This window comes from Lucilia cuprina, chromosome 5, assembly GCF_022045245.1.
Source record: "Lucilia cuprina isolate Lc7/37 chromosome 5, ASM2204524v1, whole genome shotgun sequence".
NCBI classification, from domain to species: domain Eukaryota; kingdom Metazoa; phylum Arthropoda; class Insecta; order Diptera; family Calliphoridae; genus Lucilia; species Lucilia cuprina.
Window position 1 is genome coordinate 2,288,847 of NC_060953.1, and position 11,237 is coordinate 2,300,083.

General features: G+C 29.4%; 1 protein-coding gene across 1 annotated transcript in view; it reads left to right on the forward strand.

Moving 5' to 3' along the window:
- The window catches only part of LOC111687960 (tRNA (uracil-5-)-methyltransferase homolog A), a 66,771-nt gene that overhangs the window by 33,387 nt on the left and 22,147 nt on the right, over nucleotides 1-11,237 (forward strand). The window contains exons 5-6 of the transcript XR_006941119.1: nucleotides 984-1,175; nucleotides 1,269-1,990. The gene's annotated coding sequence lies outside the window, so the exon portion shown is untranslated. The remainder of the gene's footprint in view (nucleotides 1-983; nucleotides 1,176-1,268; nucleotides 1,991-11,237) is intronic.

Here is an 11,237-nt window from a genome sequence, read left to right on the forward strand (position 1 = left end):
GTTCTAGTTCAGTTCTAGTTCAGTTCTAGTTCAGTTCTAGTTCAGTTCTAGTTCAGTTCTAGTTCAGTTCTAGTTCAGTTTTAGTTCAGTTCTAGTTCAGTTCTATTTTAGTTTTAGTTCAGTTCTAGTTTAGTTATAGTTGCGTTATAGTTCCGTTCTAATTCAGTTCTAGCTCTGTTCTGGTTCCGTTCTATTTTACTTCTACTTGACATGTACAGTACAAAATGTATGCTGGGTGTTTGCAAAATATTGTATTTGTATTAGTAAAAGCTCTATCTCTGTTTTGGTTGATATTACACCTGATGTAGAGAAAACAAAAAAACAATCTGAAAGAGTTTTTAAGGCAATATTTTTTTATTACAACAAAACCACAACCAATCCATATTTTTGTGCACTCCCTTCACACCTAAGGCCGCAAGCGACAACATTTTAAATGAATGAGTATAAATACAAACATTTGGCTGTTTACTTTAAGCATGCAAATGCATGTTTGTTACAATTCTCCCTTTATGTTTGCTTACATACACATGTGTATATGTATGTATGTTTGTTTATGTTAAGAGCTGGTTCAATAAAATGGCGTAAAATTAATCACGTACTTGTTTACTTTTTGTTACTTTATTTATTTTCATTTTTGCTATATAAAACTTAACAACAAAAATGTAGACAACAAAAACAAAATATCAACAATAACGACAAACAAACAGTAGTTTACGTTAGCTTTGTATATTTATTGTTGCTGTTGACAGTTTAATGCAATTAAAGCGAACATAAAAAGCTAAAGGGAGAGTAATTAACAGGGAAGGAAAATTGTGTAGTTTAAATAAAAGTGTTAAATTTAAAGGAATAACAACTTTAATAACAAAATTTTTAAACTTAATGTAACGATGTTTATAATTTTTTTATTTTTATTAAAACTTGCAAAGTTTTTGAAAGTATTAAAACTAAAATATTTTTTCTCCTTTCAATTCCTGTGGTGCCAGATCATATGACTCTTTGGTTTTACTCCAGTTCAAGTTATTCTAAGGAATTGCACCATCACTTTATAGTTCCGACTGACTAGAGCAAGAGGTATAAGTTTCGAGATGAGGAAAAAACATCATGGTAAAATACCCCGGGGGAGTCTCTTGATTCCTGATAACACTTTATATTTTTCCGACTCCGAAATCTTATCAGTAAGTTTGGCAGCCAAGTGGACCACGAGGTCTGGTTGGTGATTTTATTAAATCTCCTGAGTTAACCATGTTCATTTATCTGTCTACTTACAGTATTTAAGAGAGATGCCACATTGTCAGCTATGCAGCTAGTTGGCACTTAATCAATCCAAGGTTGGTTGATACTAAATATTACAACCCTGGCTGTTGAAAAAGTATGTTGGTTTATGCATAACAGAAGAATAATGATAAAAATAATAGAAAACATTCGTGAGTGCCAAACAGGAGAAAACGAAAAAAAGAAAAATGTAAACAAATAAAACAAAAAAAAAAAAAAAAACACTGCAATGTTTAAGCAACAACAAATATTAAACAATCACAAACAGGTCTTTTCCTAATGTTTGTAATGTGTGTGAGTACTGTGTTATAAAAGGAAAATATTACATATTATAGAGAAACTTCAAATGAGAAGGACTATAAAACAAGTAATTGATCAAGTAGATTTTTTGGAGTGAAAGCAAACAATAAAAGAAAAAACTAAAGCAAATCAAACAAATTAAAAGAAATATGTTCTCTTTGAAATACTAAAAACTGTGTTATATGCAATAGAGTGCGTGAGTGAATTAGAAAGAGTTAGTGTGTAATTGACTGGCAATTAAAAAAGTACTTGGAAAGGAGAACATAATACAAATAATTAAATTAACTAATGAGTGATTTTTAATGGAAAGTTAATGGAAATAAAGTAAATATGAGAACATTTTAAAGAGTTTGTGACTCACTATAGAGTTTTTTGAGGAGTTTCTGAATCCAGTCCCTAAACTTTTAGCTTGACCCAGGTGAGTTTATTTTTGCATTTTTTAAAGTCCTTTATTATTTATTTAAAATACTTATTATAATTCATATTTATTTAATTTATTTGTTTGTTTATTAATTTTTTTTGTAGATTTCGTTTTTTTGTTCTTTTTTCCAATTACAATTTCTATTTGTATGTTTACACAGAATAAATTTATTTATTTATTATTTTTTATGCAAATTAAATTGTTAAATACACATTATGACAACGGTGTGGTAATTTAATGTTTTTTTACTAATTACATCAAAGTAAATATTAAAAATAAATTCAGGGAATTTATTTTGCTGTTTTTTAATATTTAAAAAAGTTCTTAAGATTTAGACTATAGTCTAGTCTACAGTCTAGTTTATAGTCTAGTCTACAGTCTAGACTATAGTCTAGTCTAAAGTCTAGTCTATAGTTTAATCTATAGTTTAGTCTATAGTCAAGTCTATAGTCAAGTCTATAGTCAAGTCTATAGTCAAGTCTATAGTCAAGTCTATAGTCAAGTCTATAGTCAAGTCTATAGTCAAGTCTATAGTCAAGTCTATAGTCAAGTCTATAGTTAAGTCTATACTCAAGTCTTTAGTCTAGTCTTTAGTCAAGTCTATAGACAAGTTTTTAGTCTAGTCTTTATTAAAACCATTAGTCAAGTGATTAGCCAAGTCTATAGTCAAGTGATTAGCCAAGTCTATAGTCAAGTCTATAGTTAAGTCTATAGTCAAGTCTATAGTCAAGTCAATAGCAAGTCTATAGTCAAGTCTATAGTCAAGTCTACAGTCAAGTCTATAGACAAGTCTTTAGTCAAGTCGTTAGTCAAGTCTATAATCAAGTCTATAGTCAAGTCTATAGTCAAGTCTACAGTCAAGTCTATAGACAAGTCTTCAGTCTAGTCTTTAGTCAAGTCGTTAGTCAAGTCTATAATCAAGTCTATAGTCAAGTCTATAGTAAAGTCTATAGTAAAGTCTGTAGTTAAATCTATAGCCAAATCTATAGTCAATTCTTTAGTCAAGTCATTAGTGAAACCATTAGTCAAGTCATTAGTCAAATCTATAGCCAAGTCTATATATAGTCTAGTTAATATTCTAGTCTATAGTCTAGTCTATAGTTTAGTTTAAATTCTAGCCTATAGTATAGAGTCTAGTCCAAAAGTGTATAGTATAGTCTGAATTCTAGAATATAGACTTGTCCATAGTCTAGATTATGGTCTAGTCTATATTCTAGTTTATTTAGTTTAAATTTTAAACAAATTTCACTGCAATATTAAAAAAAAGAAAATAAAATTTCATATTTTGTCCATAGACCCTAAACCTTTTACATATGCTTTATTCAAATATTTTGAAATCACCCTTTTTCATTAAAACTGTTTTATTAATTTCATTATTTATTCAGTTTCTCTTATCAATTTCGAAAGTGAGCCCTTGTTTTTCTGTTTATCTTTGCCAGACAGTCCATAAGTGTTTTATTTATTTAGTTTAGTTTGTTGTTAATTTTATTTAAACAATTTATTTATAATAGTTTTAATCCCTTTTTTAATTACATATATAATTTATACTTAAAATTTTAATAGTTGTTTCACCCAACTATTTTGACATTATATTTATATTCTAGTCTATAGTTTAATCTATAGTTTAGTCTATAGTCAAGTCTATAGTCAAGTCTATAGTCAAGTCTATAGTCAAGTCTATAGTCAAGTCTATAGTCAAGTCTATAGTCAAGTCTATAGTTAAGTCTATACTCAAGTCTTTAGTCTAGTCTTTAGTCAAGTCTATAGACAAGTTTTTAGTCTAGTCTTTATTAAAACCATTAGTCAAGTGATTAGCCAAGTCTATAGTCAAGTGATTAGCCAAGTCTATAGTCAAGTCTATAGTTAAGTCTATAGTCAAGTCTATAGTCAAGTCAATAGCAAGTCTATAGTCAAGTCTATAGTCAAGTCTACAGTCAAGTCTATAGACAAGTCTTTAGTCAAGTCGTTAGTCAAGTCTATAATCAAGTCTATAGTCAAGTCTATAGTCAAGTCTACAGTCAAGTCTATAGACAAGTCTTCAGTCTAGTCTTTAGTCAAGTCGTTAGTCAAGTCTATAATCAAGTCTATAGTCAAGTCTATAGTAAAGTCTATAGTAAAGTCTGTAGTTAAATCTATAGCCAAATCTATAGTCAATTCTTTAGTCAAGTCATTAGTGAAACCATTAGTCAAGTCATTAGTCAAATCTATAGCCAAGTCTATATATAGTCTAGTTAATATTCTAGTCTATAGTCTAGTCTATAGTTTAGTTTAAATTCTAGCCTATAGTATAGAGTCTAGTCCAAAAGTGTATAGTATAGTCTTAATTCTAGAATATAGACTTGTCCATAGTCTAGATTATGGTCTAGTCTATATTCTAGTTTATTTAGTTTAAATTTTAAACAAATTTCACTGCAATATTAAAAAAAAGAAAATAAAATTTCATATTTTGTCCATAGACCCTAAACCTTTTACATATGCTTTATTCAAATATTTTGAAATCACCCTTTTTCATTAAAACTGTTTTATTAATTTCATTATTTATTCAGTTTCTCTTATCAATTTCGAAAGTGAGCCCTTGTTTTTCTGTTTACCTTTGCCAGACAGTCCATAAGTGTTTTATTTATTTAGTTTAGTTTGTTGTTAATTTTATTTAAACAATTTATTTATAATAGTTTTAATCCCTTTTTTAATTACATATATAATTTATACTTAAAATTTTAATAGTTGTTTCACCCAACTATTTTGACATTATATTTATCTTGTAAATGACTACATTTTTATTGTTTACTCTTTCCCCACTTATGTTTGTTGTTAACATTTTCTTTTACCGTTATCTCTAGTAACTGTTAATTAAAATATTTCCCTTCCTTAGTTGTAAAAAAAAATGTTGTAAAAAATCAAACTTTTGCAATTTAGAAATTTTCTTTTAAAATCCACCTGTGTCCTGTTTTGATTAGTTCAAAAAATAATATCTGCTGAGGTATTTTTTTATCTATAATACAATAAAAATGTGTATATAAAGGCGAGTAAGAGAAGTTTACTTCTAAGGGTGAGTTAGGAGGCATAAACCGGTGTTGTTAACAACAACAAGTTAATAACTTAACAGGTAGAAATAAATATACCAATAAACAAAATTGCAATAGTTCAGGGTATAGACTAATCATATTCGAAATTCTAGTCTGTAGTCAAGTTTATAGTCTAGTCTACAATCTTTACTATAGTCTGACATATAGTATGTGAGCTAGCTTATAGTCTAGTCTATATTCTAGACTATAGTTAAGTATATAGTCTAGTCTATAGTCTAGTCTATAGTCTAGTCTATAGTTTAGTCTATAGTTTAGTCTATAGTATATTCTTTAGTCTAGTCTATAGTCTAGTCTATAGTCTAGTCTATAGTTTAGTCTATAGTCTAGTCTATAGTCTAGTCTATAGTCTAGTCTATAGTCTAGTCTATAGTCTAGTCTATAGTCTAGTCTATAGTCTAGTCTATAGTCTAGTCTATAGTCTAGTCTATAGTCTAGTCTATAGTCTAGTCTATAGTCTAGTCTATAGTCTAGTCTATAGTCTAGTCTATAGTCTAGTCTATAGTCTAGTCTATAGTCTAAGTCTCATAGTCTAGTCTATAGTCTAGTCTATAGTCTAGTCTATAGTCTAGTCTATAGTCTAGTCTATAGTCTAGTCTATAGTCTAGTCTATAGTCTAGTCTATAGTCTAGTCTAATAGTCTAGTCTATAGTCTAGTCTATAGTCTAGTCTATAGTCTAGTCTATAGTCTAGTCTATAGTCTAGTCTATAGTCTAGTCTATAGTCTAGTCTATAGTCTAGTCTATAGTCTAGTCTATAGTCTAGTCTATAGTCTAGTCTATAGTCTAGTCTATAGTTAGTCTATAGTCTAGTCTATAGTCTAGTCTATAGTCTAGTCTATAGTCTAGTCTATAGTCTAGTCTATAGTCTAGTCTATAGTCTAGTCTATAGTCTAGTCTATAGTCTAGTCTATAGTCTAGTCTATAGTCTAGTCTATAGTCTAGTCTATAGTCTAGTCTATAGTCTAGTCTATAGTCTAGTCTATAGTCTAGTCTATAGTCTAGTCTATAGTCTAGTCTATAGTCTAGTCTATAGTCTAGTCTATAGTCTAGTCTATAGTCTAAGTCTATAGTCTAGTCTATAGTCTAGTCTATAGTATAGTCTATAGTCTAGTCTATAGTCTAGTCTATAGTCTAGTCTATAGTCTAGTCTATAGTCTTGTCTATAGTCTAGTCTATAGTCTAGTCTATAGTCTAGTCTATAGTCTAGTCTATAGTCTAGTCTATAGTCTAGTCTATAGTCTAGTCTATAGTCTAGTCTATAGTCTAGTCTATAGTCTAGTCTATAGTCTAGTCTATAGTCTAGTCTATAGTCTAGTCTATAGTCTAGTCTATAGTCTAGTCCTATAGTCTAGTCTATAGTCTAGTCTATAGTCTAGTCTATAGTCTAGTCTATAGTCTAGTCTATAGTCTAGTCTATAGTCTAGTCTATAGTCTAGTCTATAGTCTAGTCTATAGTCTAGTCTATAATCTAGTCTATAGTCTAGTCTATAGTCTAGTCTATAGTCTAGTCTATAGTCTAGTCTATAGTCTATCTATAGTCTAGTCTATAGTCTAGTCTATAGTCTAGTCTATAGTCTAGTCTATAGTCTAGTCTATAGTCTAGTCTATAGTCTAGTCTATAGTCTAGTCTATAGTCTAGTCTATAGTCTAGTCTATAGTCTAGTCTATAGTCTAGTCTATAGTCTAGTCTATAGTCTAGTCTATAGTCTAGTCTATAGTCTAGTCTATAGTCTAGTCTATAGTCTAGTCTATAGTCTAGTCTTTAGTTTAGTCTATAGTCTAGTCTTTAGTCTAGTCTATAGTCTAGTCTATAGTCTAGTCTATAGTCTAGTCTATAGTCTAGTCTATAGTCTAATCTATGGTCTAGTCTATAGTCTAGTGACTAAATAGTCCTATCTATAGTTTAGTATATAGTCTAGTCTATAGTCTTGTATATAGTCTAGTATATAGTCTAGTTAATAGTCTAGTATATAGTCTAGTCTATAGACAAGTCTGTAGTGTAGTTTATAGTGTAGTCTATAGTCTAGTATATACAATCTAATATATAGTCCAGATAGTAGCATGTGTTGTATTGTTTACTGGGTTTTCTTTTGCCCTAGTCTATAGTCTAGTCTATAGTCTAGTCTATAGTCTAGTCTATAGTCTAGTCTATAGTCTAGTCTATAGTCTAGTCTATAGTCTAGTCTATAGTCTAGTCTATAGTCTAGTCTATAGTCTAGTCTATAGTCTAGTCTATAGTCTAGTCTATAGTCTAGTCTATAGTCTAGTCTATAGTCTAGTCTATAGTCTAGTCTATAGTCTAGTCTATAGTCTAGTCCTATAGTCCTAGTCTATAGTCTAAGTCTATAGTCTAGTCTATAGTCTAGTCTATAGTCTAGTCTATAGTCTAGTCTATAGTCTAGTCTATAGTCTAGTCCTATAGTCCTAGTCTATAGTCTAGTCTATAGTCTAGTCTATAGAGTCTAGTCTATAGTCCTAGTCTATAGTCCTAGTCTATAGTCTAGTCTATAGTCTAGTCTATAGTCTAGTCTATAGTCTAGTCTATAGTCTAGTCCTATAGTCTAGTCTATAATCTAGTCTATAGTCTAGTCTATAGTCTAGTCTATAGTCTAGTCTATAGTCTAGTCTATAGTCTAGTCTATAGTCTAGTCCTATAGTCTAGTATATAGTCTAGTATATAGTCTAGTCTATATAGTCTAGTCTATAGTCTAGTCCCTATAGTCTAGTCTATAGTCTAGTCTATAGTCTAGTCTATAGTCTAGTCTATAGTCTAGTCTATAGTCTAGTCTATAGTCTAGTCTATAGTCTAGTCTATAGTCTAGTCTATAGTCTAGTCTATAGTCTAGTCTATAGTCTAGTCTATAGTCTAGTCTATAGTCTAGTCTATAGTCTAGTCTATAAGTCTAGTCTATAGTCTAGTCTATAGTCTAGTCTATAGTCTAGTCTATAGTCTAGTCTATAGTCTAGTCTATAGTCTAGTCTATAGTCTAGTCTATAGTCTAGTCTATAGTCTAGTCTATAGTCTAGTCTATAGTCTAGTCTATAGTCTAGTCTATAGTCTAGTCTATAGTCTAGTCTATAGTCTAGTCTATAGTCTAGTCTATAGTCTAGTCTATAGTCTAGACTATAGTCTAGTCTATTGTCTATAGTCTAATCTATAGTCTTGTCTATAGTCTAGTGACTAAATAGTCCTATCTATAGTCTAGTATATAGTCTAGTCTATAGTCTTGTATATAGTCTAGTATATAGTCTAGTCTATAGACTAGTCTGTAGTGTAGTTTATAGTGTAGTATATAGTCTAGTATATAGTCTAGTCCATAGACTAGTCTACTCTATAGTCTAGTATATAGTTTATTGTGAAGTCAGTTGTCTAGTCCAGAGTCTAGTAAATAGATGAATCTATAGTCCGGGCTACAATCTAATATATAGTCCAGATAGTAGCATGTGTTGTATTGTTTACTGGGTTTTCTTTTGCCCTAAGTCTTATTAGGTTATTTATGACTCCCCAAGTGGTTTTTTGGTTATAATATTTTGCATTGATTAAGTATAATTAAGCTATAAAATCTGTCTAGTCTATAAGCTAAAATAGTCTAGTCTATAGTCTTGTATATAGTCTAGTATATAGTCTAGCCTATAGACTAGTCTGTAGTGTAGTTTATAGTGTAGTATATAGTCTAGTATATAGTCTAGTCCATAGACTAGTCTACTCTATAGTCTAGTATATAGTTTATTGTGAAGTCAGTTGTCTAGTCCAGAGTCTAGTAAATAGATGAATCTATAGTCCGGGCTACAATCTAATATATAGTCCAGATAGTAGCATGTGTTGTATTGTTTACTGGGTTTTCTTTTGCCCTAAGTCTTATTAGGTTATTTATGACTCCCCAAGTGGTTTTTTGGTTATAATATTTTGCATTGATTAAGTATAATTAAGCTATAAAATCTGATTAATCTAAAGTTATGAAAATGTTTATTAATGAAAATCTCTTTCGAAATGAAAACTTTATTAAAAACAATTTGAATATATTAACAAAGTGAGTCGCTCAAACCTTTCAAGAAGTAAAAGCACCACCTCAACTAAACTCTAAACCTTAACTATTATGGTTAAACATTGTTTAAACAGTTTTCAACTAAAATCCCCATAGACTATAATTCTCTATTAACAGTAAAACCTACAATTGTAATTGAAGTTTAACATATAAAAGATTTAGTATAAATAAGAGTAGATATTGAATTCCCTGATGTCGTCTTAGGCGAGTGGAAAATTGTCTATGTTGGGCTGGGTTTTTTTTAATATTTCCTTATATTCGGCAGGGCGGAGGTTTAAATGTTTAGAGTGTAAACGTGACAAGCATTTTTTTGTAGGGGTTGAGCAGAATTTTAAAATTTTTGTAGCAACATTTGTGGAGTTTAAGTTTTTTTCTTTTATTCATTTTGTTTTTAATTTAAGATTTACTTTACATGAAATGAGTCTATCTTTATTGGATGATATCTTTTTTGTTAAGGTGTTAGTATTGAAAAGAATAACAATAAAATGTAAACAGTTAGAAGCAAAGCTTTATTCTCTATTGAAATCGTTTATGAGTTGTGATTAAGTAGGGTTCTCAACTAATAATATACGACATAACTACCGAGCTTTAACAAGTGACAAAGTGATTATACATATAGAGTATGAGAAACATAACAAAACAATAAAAAAAAAACAAATGAAACAAACAATAAAACCAGCAAACAACTTATATGCACAATAATACTTTTTTATTTTTCTGTTTCTTGTCCCAGCAAACATTTTTTATCACAAAAATCAGCCGTAATAAAAAGACCAAACTTTTTGTTCTATAGTATTATTATTTTGTTCAGGAGACTATTTCTGGTGGAATCATATTTTATAAGTAATACAGACACAGAAATTTGTTTTATTTGTATAATATTTCTATTTGTTAACCTGGTCTTTGTGAAATGTGTACTGTCGTTTTACTATCATCTAGTAGTATCTCTCTGCAAAAATCCACATCAGTTTTTATTTGAAATATTTGATGGGTTATTGTTTATCTTTTTTTGGGGAAATTTTTTTCTTATTATTTTTTTGCCTTTGTTTAGGAACTTGTTTATATTTGAATCTCGCCCCAAATAGAGTAGTTTTTTATTTATTGTTTTTATTTTTGTTGTTGTTAGTCTTAATAATAAACGACCTTGTACTAGTAGTAGAAATGTTACAAATGGGGGAAAAACATCAATATAAAAAAGAACAAAAAGAAAAAAAAAGTAGTGCATGCAAATTAGTATAACAAAATTGTACAAAAATGAGAGTGAGAGAATCAAATGAACTAATATAGTACACTACCATAATAAAGAAATTTAAAAGGGGAAAAAATCTTTAATACAAAAACAACCAAAATATTTTACAAAAGTTAAATGTTAATACTAGGATTTTATAAAAAAAAAAGTTCTTCAATTTTTCTAAAATTTCCTTTTAAATTTTTCAAGTGTCTTTAACCTTTCACATGATGTTCTATACTTGTCTGTAATAGAAAGCTGATCTTCCCTTATTTGATTGCTGGTTGTAGTAGTAGTTTTTATTTAAATTAAATTCTGTTTTCTTCAACTAAAAAAAGTCATAGAAATCGAACCGAAAACAAATAATAAATAAAATTAACATTTTACTGTTAGTATTCTTCTTTTTGCTTTGCCACATACCAAATTCCATTTAGCGCATTTTTCATTTTAGTTTTTTTTTCTAGACCAAAACAAAATCATTCATTCAATAAAGAAACTATATATATAAACAAAATAGTGACACAGAAATGTTATTGTGAAAGGAGTTAATATAATAGATAAATAAAAAAGAACAGTGGGTAAGAAAATATGAGATATTTTTGTCTAGTCTATTGTCTAGTCAAATCTATAAGCTAGTCCAATCTAGCCTGTAGTCTGGTCAACAGTCCAGTCTATAGTCTAGTCTAAAGTCTGCAGTCAACACTATAGTTAAGGTTATAGTCAAGTCTTTAGTGTAGACTAAAGTCTATTCTACAGTCTAGTCTAGTCTATAGTCTTGTCTATAGTCTAGTCTAGTCTTTAGTCTAGTCTATAGTCTAGTCTATAGTCTAGTCTATAGTCTAGTCTATAGTCTAGTCTATAGTCTAGTCTATAGTCTAGTCTATA